Source organism: Oncorhynchus keta, chromosome 10 (assembly GCF_023373465.1).
Source record: "Oncorhynchus keta strain PuntledgeMale-10-30-2019 chromosome 10, Oket_V2, whole genome shotgun sequence".
NCBI lineage: Eukaryota > Metazoa > Chordata > Actinopteri > Salmoniformes > Salmonidae > Oncorhynchus > Oncorhynchus keta.
The window spans coordinates 12,280,962-12,296,450 of NC_068430.1; the positions used below are offsets into that span (position 1 = coordinate 12,280,962).

Genomic DNA, 15,489 nt, shown 5'->3' on the forward strand with positions numbered 1-15,489 from the left:
AAATGCTGCATCTGTTGTTACACAAGTGCGTACCTAACGACAAGATATTATTTCCCATACCGGGAGTTGAACCAGGGCCACCTGGGTGAAAACCAGGAATCCTAACCGCTAGACCATATGGGAAGACACATACTTAAAATACACATCACAGACAAATCTTTAAATGTTGACATTATGCCTGTTGGGTTTAAAAGCTCCATCTTTTTTTCTCAGAGATGTTGGGGAATATCCAGATGAAATCCGTCTAAAATGTGTTTGAAGTGAGAACAGCCAGAAGCACTGAAAGGTATACAGTATCATTCCCAGCTTGATTTCAGTCAATTAAATAAAGTATTGAGCCAGCCAGGAGTCGAACCTAGAATCTTCTGGTCCGTAGTCAGACACGTTATCCATTGCGCCACTGGCCCCACGTCTAAGCTGAAGTCAGGTCACAGCTAGACCAGTGTACACAGTCATAGCGTCTGTCAAAAATAAGGTTCCTTGGTTTCTGTTTCAGATGCATATCTTAATTTGATCCTCCTGTTGTTGCATGAATTTTACTGCAGAGCAAGAAATGCAGCCATGAAGTGTATTCAACGTTTAAAAAGCCTTGTATAATTTGAATCTACATGACACATTTCCTGTTGCTGAGGGAATATTGTTTTGTGAAACTGCTGCATCTGTTGTTACACAAGTGCGTACAGAACAACAAGATATTCTTTCCCATACCGGGAGTTGAGCCCGGGCCACCTGGGTGAAAACCAGGAATCCTAACCGCTAGACCATATGGGAAGAAACATACTTAAAATACACATCACAGACAAATCTTTACATTTTGACATTATGCCTGTTGGGTTTAAAAGCTCCATCTTTTTTTCTCAGAGATGTTGGGGAATGTCCAGATGAAATCCGTCTAAAATGTGTTTGAAGTGAGATCAGCCAGAAGCACTGAAAGGTATGCAGTATCATTCCCAGCTTGATTTCAGTCAATTAAATAAAGTATTGAGCCATTCAGGAGTCGAACCTAGAATCTTCTGATCCGTAGTCAGACACGTTATCCATTGCGCCACTGGCCCCACGTCTAAACTGAAGTCAGGTCACAGCTAGACCAGTGTACACAGTCATAGCGTCTGTCAACAACAAGGTTCCTTGGTTTCTGTTTCAGATGCATATCTTAATTTGATCCTCCTGTTGTTGCATGAATTTTACTGCAGAGCAAGAAATGCAGCCATGAAGTGTATTCAACGTTGAAAAAGCTTTGTATAATTTGAATCTACATGACACATTTCCTGTTGCTGAGGGAATATTGTTTTGTGAAACTGCTGCATCTGTTGTTACACAAGTGCATACCTAATGACTAGATATTCTTTCCCATACCGGGAGTTGAACACGGGCAATCTGGGTGAAAACCAGAAACCCTAACCTCTAGACCATATGGGAAGACACATACTTAAAATACACATCACAGACAAATCTTTAAATTTTGACATTATGCCTGTTGGGTTTAAAAGCTCCATCTTTTTTTCTCAGAGATGTTGGGGAATGTCCAGATGAAATCCGTCTAAAATGTGTTTGAAGTGAGAACAGCCAGAAGCACTGAAAGGTATACAGCATCATTCCCAGCTTGATTTCAGTCAATTAAATAAAGTATTGAGCCAGCCAGGAGTCGAACCTAGAATCTTTTGATCCGTAGTCAGACACGTTATCCATTGCGCCACTGGACCCACGTCTAAACTGAAGTCAGGTCACAGCTAGACCAGTGTACACAGTCATAGCGTCTGTCAACAACAAGATTCCTTGGTTTCTGTTTCAGATGCATATCTTAATTTGATCCTCCTGTTGTTGCATGAATTTTACTGCAGAGCAAGAAATGCAGCCATGAAGTGTATTCAACGTTTAAAAAGCCTTGTATAATTTGAATCTACAAAACATGTCACATTTCCTGTTGATGAGGGAATATTGTTGTGTTGTGCAAAACTGCAGCATCTGTTGTTACACAAGTGCGTACCTAACGACAAGATATTCTTTCCCATACCGGGAGTTGAACCCGGGCCACCTGGGTGAAAACCAGGAATCCTAACCGCTAGACCATATGGGAAGACACATACTTAAAATACACATCACAGACAAATCTTTAAATGTTGACATTATGCCTGTTGGGTTTAAAAGCTCCATCTTTTTTTCTCAGAGATGTTGGGGAATGTCCAGATGAAATCCGTCTAAAATGTGTTTGAAGTGAGAACAGCCAGAAGCACTGAAAGGTATACAGTATCATTCCCAGCTTGATTTCAGTCAATTAAATAAAGTATTGAGCCAGCCAGGAGTCGAACCTAGAATCTTCTGATCCGTAGTCAGACACGTTATCCATTGCGCCACTGGCCCCACATCTAAGCTGAAGTCAGGTCACAGCTAGACCAGTGTACACAGTCATAGCGTCTGTCAACAACAAGGTTCCTTGGTTTCTGTTTCAGATGCATATCTTAATTTGATCCTCCTGTTGTTGCATGAATTTTACTGCAGAGCAAGAAATGCAGCCATGAAGTGTATTCAACGTTTAAAAAGCCTTGTATAATTTGAATCTACATAACATGTCACATTTCCTGTTGATGAGGGAATATTGTTGTGTTGTGCGAAAATGCTGCATATGTTGTTACACAAGTGCGTACCTAACGACAAGATATTATTTCCCATACCGGGAGTTGAACCAGGGCCACCTGGGTGAAAACCAGGAATCCTAACCGCTAGACCATATGGGAAGACACATACTTAAAATACACATCACAGACAAATCTTTAAATGTTGACATTATGCCTGTTGGGTTTAAAAGCTCCATCTTTTTTTCTCAGAGATGTTGGGGAATATCCAGATGAAATCCGTCTAAAATGTGTTTGAAGTGAGAACAGCCAGAAGCACTGAAAGGTATACAGTATCATTCCCAGCTTGATTTCAGTCAATTAAATAAAGTATTGAGCCAGCCAGGAGTCGAACCTAGAATCTTCTGATCCGTAGTCAGACACGTTATCCATTGCGCCACTGGCCCCACGTCTAAGCTGAAGTCAGGTCACAGCTAGACCAGTGTACACAGTCATAGCGTCTGTCAAAACAAGGTTCCTTGGTTTCTGTTTCAGATGCATATCTTAATTTGATCCTCCTGTTGTTGCATGAATTTTACTGCAGAGCAAGAAATGCAGCCATGAAGTGTATTCAACGTTTAAAAAGCCTTGTATAATTTGAATCTACATGACACATTTCCTGTTGCTGAGGGAATATTGTTTTGTGAAACTGCTGCATCTGTTGTTACACAAGTGCGTACCTAACGACAAGATATTCTTTCCCATACCGGGAGTTGAACCCGGGCCACCTGGGTGAAAACCAGGAATCCTAACCGCTAGACCATATGGGAAGACACATACTTAAAATACACATCACAGACAAATCTTTAAATTTTGACATTATGCCTGTTGGGTTTAAAAGCTCCATCTTTTTTTCTCAGAGATGTTGGGGAATGTCCAGATGAAATCCGTCTAAAATGTGTTTGAAGTGAGATCAGCCAGAAGCACTGAAAGGTATGCAGTATCATTCCCAGCTTGATTTCAGTCAATTAAATAAAGTATTGAGCCATTCAGGAGTCGAACCTAGAATCTTCTGATCCGTAGTCAGACACGTTATCCATTGCGCCACTGGCACCACATCTAAACTGAAGTCAGGTCACAGCTAGACCAGTGTACACAGTCATAGCGTCTGTCAAAAACAAGGTTCCTTGGTTTTCTGTTTCAGATGCATATCTTAATTTGATCCTCCTGTTGTTGCATGAATTTTACTGCAGAGCAAGAAATGCAGCCATGAAGTGTATTCAACGTTTAAAAAGCCTTGTATAATTTGAATCTACATAACATGTCACATTTCCTGTTGATGAGGGAATATTGTTGTGTTGTGCGAAACTGCTGCATCTGTTGTTACACAAGTGCGTACCTAACGACAAGATATTCTTTCCCATACCGGGAGTTGAACCCGGGCCACCTGGGTGAAAACCAGGAATCCTAACCGCTAGACCATATGGGAAGACACATACTTAAAATACACATCACAGACAAATCTTTAAATGTTGACATTATGCCTGTTGGGTTTAAAAGCTCCATCATGCGGGATTTTTTTCTCAGAGATGTTGGGGAATGTCCAGATGAAATCCGTCTAAAATGTGTTTGAAGTGAGAACAGCCAGAAGCACTGAAAGGTATACAGTATCATTCCCAGCTTGATTTCAGTCAATTAAATAAAGTATTGAGCCAGCCAGGAGTCGAACCTAGAATCTTCTGATCCGTAGTCAGACACGTTATCCATTGCGCCACTGGCCCCACGTCTAAGCTGAAGTCAGGTCACAGCTAGACCAGTGTACACAGTCATAGCGTCTGTCAACAACAAGGTTCCTTGGTTTCTGTTTCAGATGCATATCTTAATTTGATCCTCCTGTTGTTGCATGAATTTTACTGCAGAGCAAGAAATGCAGCCATGAAGTGTATTCAACGTTTAAAAAGCTTTGTATAATTTGAATCTACATAACATGTCACATTTCCTGTTGATGAGGGAATATTGTTTTGTGCAAAACTGCTGCATCTGTTGTTACACAAGTGCGTACCTAACGACAAGATATTCTTTCCCATACCGGGAGTTGAACCCGGGCCACCTGGGTGAAAACCAGGAATCCTAACCGCTAGACCATATGGGAAGACACATACTTAAAATACACATCACAGACAAATCTTTAAATGTTGACATTATGCCTGTTGGGTTTAAAAGCTCCATCTTTTTTCTCAGAGATGTTGGGGAATGTCCAGATGAAATCCGTCTAAAATGTGTTTGAAGTGAGAACAGCCAGAAGCACTGAAAGGTATACAGTATCATTCCCAGCTTGATTTCAGTCAATTAAATAAAGTATTGAGCCAGCCAGGAGTCGAACCTAGAATCTTCTGATCCGTAGTCAGACACGTTATCCATTGCGCCACTGGCCCCACATCTAAACTGAAGTCAGGTCACAGCTAGACCAGTGTACACAGTCATAGCGTCTGTCAAAACAAGGTTCCTTGGTTTCTGTTTCAGATGCATATCTTAATTTGATCCTCCTGTTGTTGCATGAATTTTACTGCAGAGCAAGAAATGCAGCCATGAAGTGTATTCAACGTTGAAAAAGCTTTGTATAATTTGAATCTAACATGACACATTTCCTGTTGCTGAGGGAATATTGTTTTGTGAAACTGCTGCATCTGTTGTTACACAAGTGCGTACCTAACGACAAGATATTCTTTCCCATACCGGGAGTTGAACCCGGGCCACCTGGGTGAAAACCAGGAATCCTAACCGCTAGACCATATGGGAAGACACATACTTAAAATACACATCACAGACAAATCTTTAAATGTTGACATTATGCCTGTTGGATTTAAAAGCTTCATCTTTTTTCTCAGAGATGTTGGGGAATGTCCAGATGAAATCCGTCTAAAATGTGTTTGAAGTGAGAACAGCCAGAAGCACTGAAAGGTATACAGTATCATTCCCAGCTTGATTTCAGTCAATTAAATAAAGTATTGAGCCAGCCAGGAGTCGAACCTAGAATCTTCTGATCCGTAGTCAGACACGTTATCCATTGCGCCACTGGCCCCACGTCTAAGCTGAAGTCAGGTCACAGCTAGACCAGTGTACACAGTCATAGCGTCTGTCAAAAACAAGGTTCCTTGGTTTCTGTTTCAGATGCATATCTTAATTTGATCCTCCTGTTGTTGCATGAATTTTACTGCAGAGCAAGAAATGCAGCCATGAAGTGTATTCAACGTTTAAAAAGCCTTGTATAATTTGAATCTACATAACATGTCACATTTCCTGTTGATGAGGGAATATTGTTGTGTTGTGCAAAACTGCTGCATCTGTTGTTACACAAGTGCGTACCTAACGACAAGATATTCTTTCCCATACCGGGAGTTGAACCCGGGCCACCTGGGTGAAAACCAGGAATCCTAAACGCTAGACCATATGGGAAGACACATACATAAAATACACATCACAGACAAATCTTTAAATGTTGACATTATGCCTGTTGGGTTTAAAAGCTCCATCTTTTTTTCTCAGAGATGTTGGGGAATGTCTAGATGAAATCCGTCTAAAATGTGTTTGAAGTGAGAACAGCCAGAAGCACTGAAAGGTATACAGTATCATTCCCAGCTTGATTTCAGTCAATTAAATAAAGTATTGAGCCAGCCAGGAGTCGAACCTAGAATCTTCTGATCCGTAGTCAGACACGTTATCCATTGCACCACTGGCCCCACATCTAAGCTGAAGTCAGGTCACAGCTAGACCAGTGTACACAGTCATAGCGTCTGTCAAAACAAGGTTCCTTGGTTTCTGTTTCAGATGCATATCTTAATTTGATCCTCCTGTTGTTGCATGAATTTTACTGCAGAGCAAGAAATGCAGCCATGAAGTGTATTCAACGTTGAAAAAGCTTTGTATAATTTGAATCTACATAACATGTCACATTTCCTGTTGATGAGGAATATTGTTGTTTGTGAAACTGCTGCATCTGTTGTTACACAAGTGCGTACCTAACGACAAGATATTCTTTCCCATACCGGGAGTTGAACCGGGCCACCTGGGTGAAAACCAGGAATCCTAACCGCTAGACCATATGGGAAGACACATACTTAAAATACACATCACAGACAAATCTTTAAATGTTGACATTATGCCTGTTGGATTTAAAAGCTTCATCTTTTTTCTCAGAGATGTTGGGGAATGTCCAGATGAAATCCGTCTAAAATGTGTTTGAAGTGAGATCAGCCAGAAGCACTGAAAGGTATACAGTATCATTCCCAGCTTGATTTCAGTCAATTAAATAAAGTATTGAGCCAGCCAGGAGTCGAACCTAGAATCTTCTGATCCGTAGTCAGACACGTTATCCATTGCGCCACTGGCCCCACGTCTAAGCTGAAGTCAGGTCACAGCTAGACCAGTGTACACAGTCATAGCGTCTGTCAACAACAAGATTCCTTGGTTTCTGTTTCAGATGCATATCTTAATTTGATCCTCCTGTTGTTGCATGAATTTTACTGCAGAGCAAGAAATGCAGCCATGAAGTGTATTCAACGTTTAAAAAGCCTTGTATAATTTGAATCTACAAAACATGTCACATTTCCTGTTGATGAGGGAATATTGTTGTGTTGTGCAAAACTGCTGCATCTGTTGTTACACAAGTGCGTACCTAACGACAAGATATTCTTTCCCATACCGGGAGTTGAACCCGGGCCACCTGGGTGAAAACCAGGAATCCTAACCGCTAGACCATATGGGAAGACACATACTTAAAATACACATCACAGACAAATCTTTAAATGTTGACATTATGCCTGTTGGGTTTAAAAGCTCCATCTTTTTTTCTCAGAGATGTTGGGGAATGTCCAGATGAAATCCGTCTAAAATGTGTTTGAAGTGAGAACAGCCAGAAGCACTGAAAGGTATACAGTATCATTCCCAGCTTGATTTCAGTCAATTAAATAAAGTATTGAGCCAGCCAGGAGTCGAACCTAGAATCTTCTGATCCGTAGTCAGACACGTTATCCATTGCGCCACTGGCCCCACGTCTAAGCTGAAGTCAGGTCACAGCTAGACCAGTGTACACAGTCATAGCGTCTGTCAAAAACAAGGTTCCTTGGTTTCTGTTTCAGATGCATATCTTAATTTGATCCTCCTGTTGTTGCATGAATTTTACTGCAGAGCAAGAAATGCAGCCATGAAGTGTATTCAACGTTGAAAAAGCTTTGTATAATTTGAATCTACATGACACATTTCCTGTTGCTGAGTGAATATTGTTTTGTGAAACTGCTGCATCTGTTGTTACACAAGTGCGTACCTAACGACAAGATATTCTTTCCCATACCGGGAGTTGAACCCGGGCCACCTGGGTGAAAACCAGGAATCCTAACCGCTAGACCATATGGGAAGACACATACTTAAAATACACATCACAGACAAATCTTTAAATGTTGACATTATGCCTGTTGGGTTTAAAAGCTCCATCTTTTTTTCTCAGAGATGTTGGGGAATGTCCAGATGAAATCCGTCTAAAATGTGTTTGAAGTGAGAACAGCCAGAAGCACTGAAAGGTATACAGTATCATTCCCAGCTTGATTTCAGTCAATTAAATAAAGTATTGAGCCAGCCAGGAGTCGGACCTAGAATCTTCTGATCCGTAGTCAGACACGTTATCAATTGCGCCACTGGCCTCACGTCTAAACTGAAGTCAGGTCACAGCTAGACCAGTGTACACAGTCATAGCGTCTGTCAAAAACAAGGTTCCTTGGTTTTCTGTTTCAGATGCATATCTTAATTTGATCCTCCTGTTGTTGCATGAATTTTACTGCAGAGCAAGAAATGCAGCCATGAAGTGTATTCAACGTTTAAAAAGCCTTGTATAATTTGAATCTACATAACATGTCACATTTCCTGTTGATGAGGGAATATTGTTGTGTTGTGCAAAACTGCTGCATCTGTTGTTACACAAGTGCGTACCTAACGACAAGATATTCTTTCCCATACCGGGAGTTGAACCCGGGCCACCTGGGTGAAAACCAGGAATCCTAAACGCTAGACCATATGGGAAGACACATACATAAAATACACATCACAGACAAATCTTTAAAGGTTGACATTATGCCTGTTGGATTTAAAAGCTTCATCTTTTTTCTCAGAAATGTTGGGGAATGTCCAGATGAAATCCGTCTAAAATGTGTTTGAAGTGAGATCAGCCAGAAGCACTGAAACGTATACAGTATCATTCCCAGCTTGATTTCAGTCAATTAAATAAAGTATTGAGCCAGCCAGGAGTCGAACCTAGAATCTTCTGATCCGTAGTCAGACACGTTATCCATTGCGCCACTGGCCCCACATCTAAACTGAAGTCAGGTCACAGCTAGACCAGTGTACACAGTCATAGCGTCTGTCAAAAATAAGGTTCCTTGGTTTCTGTTTCAGATGCATATCTTAATTTGATCCTCCTGTTGTTGCATGAATTTTACTGCAGAGCAAGAAATGCAGCCATGAAGTGTATTCAACGTTTAAAAAGCCTTGTATAATTTGAATCTACATAACATGTCACATTTCCTGTTGATGAGGGAATATTGTTTTGTGAAACTGCTGCATCTGTTGTTACACAAGTGCGTACCTAACGACAAGATATTCTTTCACATACCGGGAGTTGAATCCGGGACACCTGGGTGAAAACCAGGAATTCTAAACGCTAGACCATATGGGAAGACACATACTTAACATACACATCACAGACAAATCTTTAAATGTTGACATTATGCCTGTTGGATTTAAAAGCTCCATCTTTTTTTCTCAGAGATGTTGGGGAATGTCTAGATGAAATCCGTCTAAAATGTGTTTTGAAGTGAGAACAGCCAGAAGCACTGAAAGGTATACAGTATCATTCCCAGCTTGATTTCAGTCAATTAAATAAAGTATTCAGCCAGCCAGGAGTCGAACCTAGAATCTTCTGATCCGTAGTCAGACACTTTATCCATTGCGCCACTGGACCCACGTCTAAGCTGAAGTCAGGTCACAGCTAGACCAGTGTACACAGTCATAGCGTCTGTCAACAACAAAGTTCCTTGGTTTCTGTTTCTGATGCATATCTTAATTTGATCCTCCTGTTGTTGCATGAATTTTACTGCAGAGCAAGAAATGCAGCCATGAAGTGTATTCAACGTTTAAAAAGCCTTGTATAATTTGAATCTACAAAACATGTCACATTTCCTGTTGATGAGGGAATATTGTTGTGTTGTGCAAAACTGCTGCATCTGTTGTTACACAAGTGCGTACCTAACGACAAGATATTCTTTCCCATACCGGGAGTTGAACCCGGGCCACCTGGGTGAAAACCAGGAATCCTAACCGCTAGACCATATGGGAAGACACATACTTAAAATACACATCACAGACAAATCTTTAAATGTTGACATTATGCCTGTTGGGTTTAAAAGCTCCATCTTTTTTTCTCAGAGATGTTGGGGAATGTCCAGATGAAATCCGTCTAAAATGTGTTTGAAGTGAGAACAGCCAGAAGCACTGAAAGGTATACAGTATCATTCCCAGCTTGATTTCAGTCAATTAAATAAAGTATTGAGCCAGCCAGGAGTCGAACCTAGAATCTTCTGATCCGTAGTCAGACACGTTATCCATTGCGCCACTGGCCCCACATCTAAGCTGAAGTCAGGTCACAGCTAGACCAGTGTACACAGTCATAGCGTCTGTCAAAAAGAAGGTTCCTTGGTTTCTGTTTCAGATGCATATCTTAATTTGATCCTCCTGTTGTTGCATGAATTTTACTGCAGAGCAAGAAATGCAGCCATGAAGTGTATTCAACGTTTAAAAAGCCTTTGTATAATTTGAATCTACATGACACATTTCCTGTTGCTGAGGAATATTGTTTTGTGAAACTGCTGCATCTGTTGTTACACAAGTGCGTACCTAACGACAAGATATTCTTTCCCATACCGGGAGTTGAACCCGGGCCACCTGGGTGAAAACCAGGAATCCTAACCGCTAGACCATATGGGAAGACACATACTTAAAATACACATCACAGACAAATCTTTAAATGTTGACATTATGCCTGTTGGGTTTAAAAGCTCCATCTTTTTTTCTCAGAGATGTTGGGGAATGTCCAGATGAAATCCGTCTAAAATGTGTTTGAAGTGAGAACAGCCAGAAGCACTGAAAGGTATACAGTATCATTCCCAGCTTGATTTCAGTCAATTAAATAAAGTATTGAGCCAGCCAGGAGTCGAACCTAGAATCTTCTGATCCGTAGTCAGACACGTTATCCATTGCGCCACTGGCCCCACGTCTAAGCTGAAGTCAGGTCAAGCTAGACCAGTGTACACAGTCATAGCGTCTGTCAACAACAAGGTTCCTTGGTTTCTGTTTCAGATGCATATCTTAATTTGATCCTCCTGTTGTTGCATGAATTTTACTGCAGAGCAAGAAATGCAGCCATGAAGTGTATTCAACGTTTAAAAAGCCTTGTATAATTTGAATCTACATAACATGTCACATTTCCTGTTGATGAGGGAATATTGTTGCGTTGTGCGAAACTGCTGCATCTGTTGTTACACAAGTGCGTACCTAACGACAAGATATTCTTTCCCATACCGGGAGTTGAACCCGGGCCACCTGGGTGAAAACCAGGAATCCTAACCGCTAGACCATATGGGAAGACACATACTTAAAATACACATCACAGACAAATCTTTAAATTTTGACATTATGCCTGTTGGGTTTAAAAGCTCCATCTTTTTTTCTCAGAGATGTTGGGGAATGTCTAGATGAAATCCGTCTAAAATGTGTTTGAAGTGAGAACAGCCAGAAGCACTGAAAGGTATACAGTATCATTCCCAGCTTGATTTCAGTCAATTAAATAAAGTATTGAGCCAGCCAGGAGTCGAACCTAGAATCTTCTTATCCATTGCGCCACTGGCCCAACGTCTAAGCTGAAGTCAGGTCACAGCTAGACCAGTGTACACAGTCATAGCGTCTGTCAACAACAAGGTTCCTTGGTTTCTGTTTCAGATGCATATCCTGTTGTTGCATGAATTTTACTGCAGAGCAAGAAATGCAGCCATGAAGTGTATTCAACGTTGAAAAAGCTTTGTATAATTTGAATCTACATGACACATTTCCTGTTGATGAAGGAATATTGTTTTGTGAAACTGCTGCATCTGTTGTTACACAAGTGCGTACCTAACGACAAGATATTCTTTCCCATACCGGGAGTTGAACCCGGGCCACCTGGGTGAAAACCAGGAATCCTAACCGCTAGACCATATGGGAAGACACATACTTAAAATACACATCACAGACAAATCTTTAAAGGTCGACATTATGCCTGTTGGATTTAAAAGCTTAATCTTTTTTCTCAGAAATGTTGGGGAATGTCCAGATGAAATCCGTCTAAAATGTGTTTGAAGTGAGATCAGCCAGAAGCACTGAAAGGTATACAGTATCATTCCCAGCTTGATTTCAGTCAATTAAATAAAGTATTGAGCCAGCCAGGAGTCGAACCTAGAATCTTCTGATCCGTAGTCAGACACGTTATCCATTGCGCCACTGGCCCCACATCTAAACTGAAGTCAGGTCACAGCTAGACCAGTGTACACAGTCATAGCGTCTGTCAAAAACAAGGTTCCTTGGTTTCTGTTTCAGATGCATATCTTAATTTGATCCTCCTGTTGTTGCATGAATTTTACTGCAGAGCAAGAAATGCAGCCATGAAGTGTATTCAACGTTTAAAAAGCCTTGTATAATTTGAATCTACAAAACATGTCACATTTCCTGTTGATGAGGGAATATTGTTGTGTTGTGCAAAACTGCTGCATCTGTTGTTACACAAGTGCGTACCTAACGACAAGATATTCTTTCCCATACCGGGAGTTGAACCCGGGCCACCTGGGTGAAAACCAGGAATCCAAACCGCTAGACCATATGGGAAGACACATACTTAAAATACACATCACAGACAAATCTTTAAATGTTGACATTATGCCTGTTGGATTTAAAAGCTTCATCTTTTTTTCTCAGAGATGTTGGGGAATGTCCAGATGAAATCCGTCTAAAATGTGTTTGAAGTGAGAACAGCCAGAAGCACTGAAAGGTATACAGTATCATTCCCAGCTTGATTTCAGTCAATTAAATAAAGTATTGAGCCAGCCAGGAGTCGAACCTAGAATCTTCTGATCCGTAGTCAGACACGTTATCCATTGCGCCACTGGCCCCACATCTAAGCTGAAGTCAGGTCACAGCTAGACCAGTGTACACAGTCATAGCGTCTGTCAACAACAAAGTTCCTTGGTTTCTGTTTCAGATGCATATCTTAATTTGATCCTCCTGTTGTTGCATGAATTTTACTGCAGAGCAAGAAATGCAGCCATGAAGTGTATTCAACGTTGAAAAAGCTTTGTATAATTTGAATCTACATGACACATTTCCTGTTGCTGAGGGAATATTGTTTTGTGAAACTGCTGCATCTGTTGTTACACAAGTGCGTACCTAACGACAAGATATTCTTTCCCATACCGGGAGTTGAACCCGGGCCACCTGGGTGAAAACCAGGAATCCTAACCGCTAGACCATATGGGAAGACACATACTTAAAATACACATCACAGACAAATCTTTAAATGTTGACATTATGCCTGTTGGGTTTAAAAGCTCCATCTTTTTTTCTCAGAGATGTTGGGGAATGTCTAGATGAAATCCGTCTAAAATGTGTTTGAAGTGAGAACAGCCAGAAGCACTGAAAGGTATACAGTATCATTCCCAGCTTGATTTCAGTCAATTAAATAAAGTATTGAGCCAGCCAGGAGTCGAACCTAGAATCTTCTGATCCGTAGTCAGACACGTTATCCATTGCGCCACTGGCCCCACATCTAAACTGAAGTCAGGTCACAGCTAGACCAGTGTACACAGTCATAGCGTCTGTCAAAACAAGGTTCCTTGGTTTCTGTTTCAGATGCATATCTTAATTTGATCCTCCTGTTGTTGCATGAATTTTACTGCAGAGCAAGAAATGCAGCCATGAAGTGTATTCAACGTTTAAAAAGCCTTGTATAATTTGAATCTACATAACATGTCACATTTCCTGTTGATGAGGGAATATTGTTGTGTTGTGCAAAACTGCTGCATCTGTTGTTACACAAGTGCGTACCTAACGACAAGATATTCTTTCCCATACCGGGAGTTGAACCCGGGCCACCTGGGTGAAAACCAGGAATCCTAACCGCTAGACCATATGGGAAGACACATACTTAAAATACACATCACAGACAAATCTTTAAATGTTGACATTATGCCTGTTGGGTTTAAAAGCTCCATCTTTTTTTCTCAGAGATGTTGGGGAATGTCCAGATGAAATCCGTCTAAAATGTGTTTGAAGTGAGAACAGCCAGAAGCACTGAAAGGTATACAGTATCATTCCCAGCTTGATTTCAGTCAATTAAATAAAGTATTGAGCCAGCCAGGAGTCGAACCTAGAATCTTCTGATCCGTAGTCAGACACGTTATCCATTGCGCCACTGGCCCCACGTCTAAGCTGAAGTCAGCTCAAAGCTAGACCAGTGTACACAGTCATAGCGTCTGTCAAAAACAAGGTTCCTTGGTTTTCTGTTTCAGATGCATATCTTAATTTGATCCTCCTGTTGTTGCATGAATTTTACTGCAGAGCAAGAAATGCAGCCATAAAGTGTATTCAACGTTTAAAAAGACTTGTATAATTTGAATCTACATAACATGTCACATTTCCTGTTGATGAGGGAATATTGTTGCCTTGTGCGAAACTGCTGCATCTGTTGTTACACAAGTGCGTACCTAACGACAAGATATTCTTTCCCATACCGGGAGTTGAACCCGGGCCACCTGGGTGAAAACCAGGAATCCTAAACGCTAGACCATATGGGAAGACACATACATAAAATACACATCACAGACAAATCTTTAAAGGTTGACATTATGCCTGTTGGATTTAAAAGCTTCATCTTTTTTTCTCAGAGATGTTGGGGAATGTCTAGATGAAATCCGTCTAAAATGTGTTTGAAGTGAGAACAGCCAGAAGCACTGAAAGGTATACAGTATCATTCCCAGCTTGATTTCAGTCAATTAAATAAAGTATTGAGCCAGCCAGGAGTCGAACCTAGAATCTTCTGATCCGTAGTCAGACACGTTATCCATTGCGCCACTGGCCCCACATCTAAACTGAAGTCAGGTCACAGCTAGACCAGTGTACACAGTCATAGCGTCTGTCAAAACAAGGTTCCTTGGTTTCTGTTTCAGATGCATATCTTAATTTGATCCTCCTGTTGTTGCATGAATTTTACTGCAGAGCAAGAAATGCAGCCATGAAGTGTATTCAACGTTGAAAAAGCTTTGTATATTTTGAATCTAGATGAAACATTTCCTGTTGCTGAGGGAATATTGTTTTGTGAAACTGCTGCATCTGTTGTTACACAAGTGCGTACGTAACGACAAGATATTCGTTCCCATACCGGGAGTTGAACCCGGGCCACCTGGGTGAAAACCAGGAATCCAAACCGCTAGACCATATGGGAAGACACATACTTAAAATACACATCACAGACAAATCTTTAAATGTTGACATTATGCCTGTTGGATTTAAAAGCTTCATCTTTTTTCTCAGAGATGTTGGGGAATGTCGAGATGAAATCCGTCTAAAATGTGTTTGAAGTGAGAACAGCCAGAAGCACTGAAAGGTATACAGTATCATTCCCAGCTTGATTTCAGTCAATTAAATAAAGTATTGAGCCAGCCAGGAGTCGAACCTAGAATCTTCTGATCCGTAGTCAGACACGTTATCCATTGCGCCACTGGCCCCACATCTAAACTGAAGTCAGGTCAAAGCTAGACCAGTGTACACAGTCATAGCGTCTGTCAAAACAAGGTTCCTTGGTTTCTGT

General features: G+C 41.0%; 39 non-coding genes across 39 annotated transcripts; all 39 read right to left on the minus strand.

Moving 5' to 3' along the window:
- Positions 1-51: 51 nt before the first annotated feature.
- Positions 52-123, minus strand: trnae-uuc (transfer RNA glutamic acid (anticodon UUC)). The gene has a single exon. It is a non-coding gene; the product is annotated as a tRNA-Glu (tRNA).
- A 576-nt stretch (positions 124-699) lies between these two features.
- Positions 700-771, minus strand: trnae-uuc (transfer RNA glutamic acid (anticodon UUC)). The gene has a single exon. It is a non-coding gene; the product is annotated as a tRNA-Glu (tRNA).
- Positions 772-2,005: 1,234 nt separating this feature from the next.
- trnae-uuc (transfer RNA glutamic acid (anticodon UUC)) lies at positions 2,006-2,077 on the minus strand. Its single transcript has one exon. It is a non-coding gene; the product is annotated as a tRNA-Glu (tRNA).
- A 211-nt stretch (positions 2,078-2,288) lies between these two features.
- Positions 2,289-2,361, minus strand: trnar-acg (transfer RNA arginine (anticodon ACG)). Its single transcript has one exon. It is a non-coding gene; the product is annotated as a tRNA-Arg (tRNA).
- Positions 2,362-2,663: 302 nt separating this feature from the next.
- On the minus strand, positions 2,664-2,735 carry trnae-uuc (transfer RNA glutamic acid (anticodon UUC)). Its single transcript has one exon. It is a non-coding gene; the product is annotated as a tRNA-Glu (tRNA).
- A 211-nt stretch (positions 2,736-2,946) lies between these two features.
- trnar-acg (transfer RNA arginine (anticodon ACG)) lies at positions 2,947-3,019 on the minus strand. Its single transcript has one exon. It is a non-coding gene; the product is annotated as a tRNA-Arg (tRNA).
- Positions 3,020-3,310: 291 nt separating this feature from the next.
- Positions 3,311-3,382, minus strand: trnae-uuc (transfer RNA glutamic acid (anticodon UUC)). The gene has a single exon. It is a non-coding gene; the product is annotated as a tRNA-Glu (tRNA).
- Positions 3,383-3,969: 587 nt separating this feature from the next.
- trnae-uuc (transfer RNA glutamic acid (anticodon UUC)) lies at positions 3,970-4,041 on the minus strand. Its single transcript has one exon. It is a non-coding gene; the product is annotated as a tRNA-Glu (tRNA).
- Positions 4,042-4,260: 219 nt separating this feature from the next.
- On the minus strand, positions 4,261-4,333 carry trnar-acg (transfer RNA arginine (anticodon ACG)). Its single transcript has one exon. It is a non-coding gene; the product is annotated as a tRNA-Arg (tRNA).
- Positions 4,334-4,632: 299 nt separating this feature from the next.
- Positions 4,633-4,704, minus strand: trnae-uuc (transfer RNA glutamic acid (anticodon UUC)). Its single transcript has one exon. It is a non-coding gene; the product is annotated as a tRNA-Glu (tRNA).
- A 210-nt stretch (positions 4,705-4,914) lies between these two features.
- trnar-acg (transfer RNA arginine (anticodon ACG)) lies at positions 4,915-4,987 on the minus strand. Its single transcript has one exon. It is a non-coding gene; the product is annotated as a tRNA-Arg (tRNA).
- A 292-nt stretch (positions 4,988-5,279) lies between these two features.
- Positions 5,280-5,351, minus strand: trnae-uuc (transfer RNA glutamic acid (anticodon UUC)). Its single transcript has one exon. It is a non-coding gene; the product is annotated as a tRNA-Glu (tRNA).
- A 210-nt stretch (positions 5,352-5,561) lies between these two features.
- trnar-acg (transfer RNA arginine (anticodon ACG)) lies at positions 5,562-5,634 on the minus strand. Its single transcript has one exon. It is a non-coding gene; the product is annotated as a tRNA-Arg (tRNA).
- A 302-nt stretch (positions 5,635-5,936) lies between these two features.
- trnae-uuc (transfer RNA glutamic acid (anticodon UUC)) lies at positions 5,937-6,008 on the minus strand. Its single transcript has one exon. It is a non-coding gene; the product is annotated as a tRNA-Glu (tRNA).
- Positions 6,009-6,219: 211 nt separating this feature from the next.
- trnar-acg (transfer RNA arginine (anticodon ACG)) lies at positions 6,220-6,292 on the minus strand. Its single transcript has one exon. It is a non-coding gene; the product is annotated as a tRNA-Arg (tRNA).
- Positions 6,293-6,589: 297 nt separating this feature from the next.
- trnae-uuc (transfer RNA glutamic acid (anticodon UUC)) lies at positions 6,590-6,660 on the minus strand. Its single transcript has one exon. It is a non-coding gene; the product is annotated as a tRNA-Glu (tRNA).
- A 210-nt stretch (positions 6,661-6,870) lies between these two features.
- Positions 6,871-6,943, minus strand: trnar-acg (transfer RNA arginine (anticodon ACG)). The gene has a single exon. It is a non-coding gene; the product is annotated as a tRNA-Arg (tRNA).
- Positions 6,944-7,245: 302 nt separating this feature from the next.
- trnae-uuc (transfer RNA glutamic acid (anticodon UUC)) lies at positions 7,246-7,317 on the minus strand. Its single transcript has one exon. It is a non-coding gene; the product is annotated as a tRNA-Glu (tRNA).
- Positions 7,318-7,528: 211 nt separating this feature from the next.
- trnar-acg (transfer RNA arginine (anticodon ACG)) lies at positions 7,529-7,601 on the minus strand. Its single transcript has one exon. It is a non-coding gene; the product is annotated as a tRNA-Arg (tRNA).
- A 292-nt stretch (positions 7,602-7,893) lies between these two features.
- trnae-uuc (transfer RNA glutamic acid (anticodon UUC)) lies at positions 7,894-7,965 on the minus strand. Its single transcript has one exon. It is a non-coding gene; the product is annotated as a tRNA-Glu (tRNA).
- A 587-nt stretch (positions 7,966-8,552) lies between these two features.
- On the minus strand, positions 8,553-8,624 carry trnae-uuc (transfer RNA glutamic acid (anticodon UUC)). Its single transcript has one exon. It is a non-coding gene; the product is annotated as a tRNA-Glu (tRNA).
- A 210-nt stretch (positions 8,625-8,834) lies between these two features.
- Positions 8,835-8,907, minus strand: trnar-acg (transfer RNA arginine (anticodon ACG)). The gene has a single exon. It is a non-coding gene; the product is annotated as a tRNA-Arg (tRNA).
- A 956-nt stretch (positions 8,908-9,863) lies between these two features.
- Positions 9,864-9,935, minus strand: trnae-uuc (transfer RNA glutamic acid (anticodon UUC)). The gene has a single exon. It is a non-coding gene; the product is annotated as a tRNA-Glu (tRNA).
- Positions 9,936-10,146: 211 nt separating this feature from the next.
- trnar-acg (transfer RNA arginine (anticodon ACG)) lies at positions 10,147-10,219 on the minus strand. Its single transcript has one exon. It is a non-coding gene; the product is annotated as a tRNA-Arg (tRNA).
- A 292-nt stretch (positions 10,220-10,511) lies between these two features.
- Positions 10,512-10,583, minus strand: trnae-uuc (transfer RNA glutamic acid (anticodon UUC)). Its single transcript has one exon. It is a non-coding gene; the product is annotated as a tRNA-Glu (tRNA).
- Positions 10,584-10,794: 211 nt separating this feature from the next.
- On the minus strand, positions 10,795-10,867 carry trnar-acg (transfer RNA arginine (anticodon ACG)). Its single transcript has one exon. It is a non-coding gene; the product is annotated as a tRNA-Arg (tRNA).
- Positions 10,868-11,168: 301 nt separating this feature from the next.
- trnae-uuc (transfer RNA glutamic acid (anticodon UUC)) lies at positions 11,169-11,240 on the minus strand. Its single transcript has one exon. It is a non-coding gene; the product is annotated as a tRNA-Glu (tRNA).
- Positions 11,241-11,783: 543 nt separating this feature from the next.
- trnae-uuc (transfer RNA glutamic acid (anticodon UUC)) lies at positions 11,784-11,855 on the minus strand. The gene has a single exon. It is a non-coding gene; the product is annotated as a tRNA-Glu (tRNA).
- A 210-nt stretch (positions 11,856-12,065) lies between these two features.
- On the minus strand, positions 12,066-12,138 carry trnar-acg (transfer RNA arginine (anticodon ACG)). The gene has a single exon. It is a non-coding gene; the product is annotated as a tRNA-Arg (tRNA).
- Positions 12,139-12,440: 302 nt separating this feature from the next.
- trnae-uuc (transfer RNA glutamic acid (anticodon UUC)) lies at positions 12,441-12,512 on the minus strand. The gene has a single exon. It is a non-coding gene; the product is annotated as a tRNA-Glu (tRNA).
- A 211-nt stretch (positions 12,513-12,723) lies between these two features.
- On the minus strand, positions 12,724-12,796 carry trnar-acg (transfer RNA arginine (anticodon ACG)). The gene has a single exon. It is a non-coding gene; the product is annotated as a tRNA-Arg (tRNA).
- Positions 12,797-13,088: 292 nt separating this feature from the next.
- Positions 13,089-13,160, minus strand: trnae-uuc (transfer RNA glutamic acid (anticodon UUC)). Its single transcript has one exon. It is a non-coding gene; the product is annotated as a tRNA-Glu (tRNA).
- A 211-nt stretch (positions 13,161-13,371) lies between these two features.
- Positions 13,372-13,444, minus strand: trnar-acg (transfer RNA arginine (anticodon ACG)). Its single transcript has one exon. It is a non-coding gene; the product is annotated as a tRNA-Arg (tRNA).
- Positions 13,445-13,745: 301 nt separating this feature from the next.
- Positions 13,746-13,817, minus strand: trnae-uuc (transfer RNA glutamic acid (anticodon UUC)). The gene has a single exon. It is a non-coding gene; the product is annotated as a tRNA-Glu (tRNA).
- Positions 13,818-14,028: 211 nt separating this feature from the next.
- On the minus strand, positions 14,029-14,101 carry trnar-acg (transfer RNA arginine (anticodon ACG)). The gene has a single exon. It is a non-coding gene; the product is annotated as a tRNA-Arg (tRNA).
- Positions 14,102-14,404: 303 nt separating this feature from the next.
- Positions 14,405-14,476, minus strand: trnae-uuc (transfer RNA glutamic acid (anticodon UUC)). Its single transcript has one exon. It is a non-coding gene; the product is annotated as a tRNA-Glu (tRNA).
- A 211-nt stretch (positions 14,477-14,687) lies between these two features.
- Positions 14,688-14,760, minus strand: trnar-acg (transfer RNA arginine (anticodon ACG)). The gene has a single exon. It is a non-coding gene; the product is annotated as a tRNA-Arg (tRNA).
- A 291-nt stretch (positions 14,761-15,051) lies between these two features.
- Positions 15,052-15,123, minus strand: trnae-uuc (transfer RNA glutamic acid (anticodon UUC)). The gene has a single exon. It is a non-coding gene; the product is annotated as a tRNA-Glu (tRNA).
- A 210-nt stretch (positions 15,124-15,333) lies between these two features.
- trnar-acg (transfer RNA arginine (anticodon ACG)) lies at positions 15,334-15,406 on the minus strand. Its single transcript has one exon. It is a non-coding gene; the product is annotated as a tRNA-Arg (tRNA).
- Between the last annotated feature and the right edge of the window lie 83 nt (positions 15,407-15,489).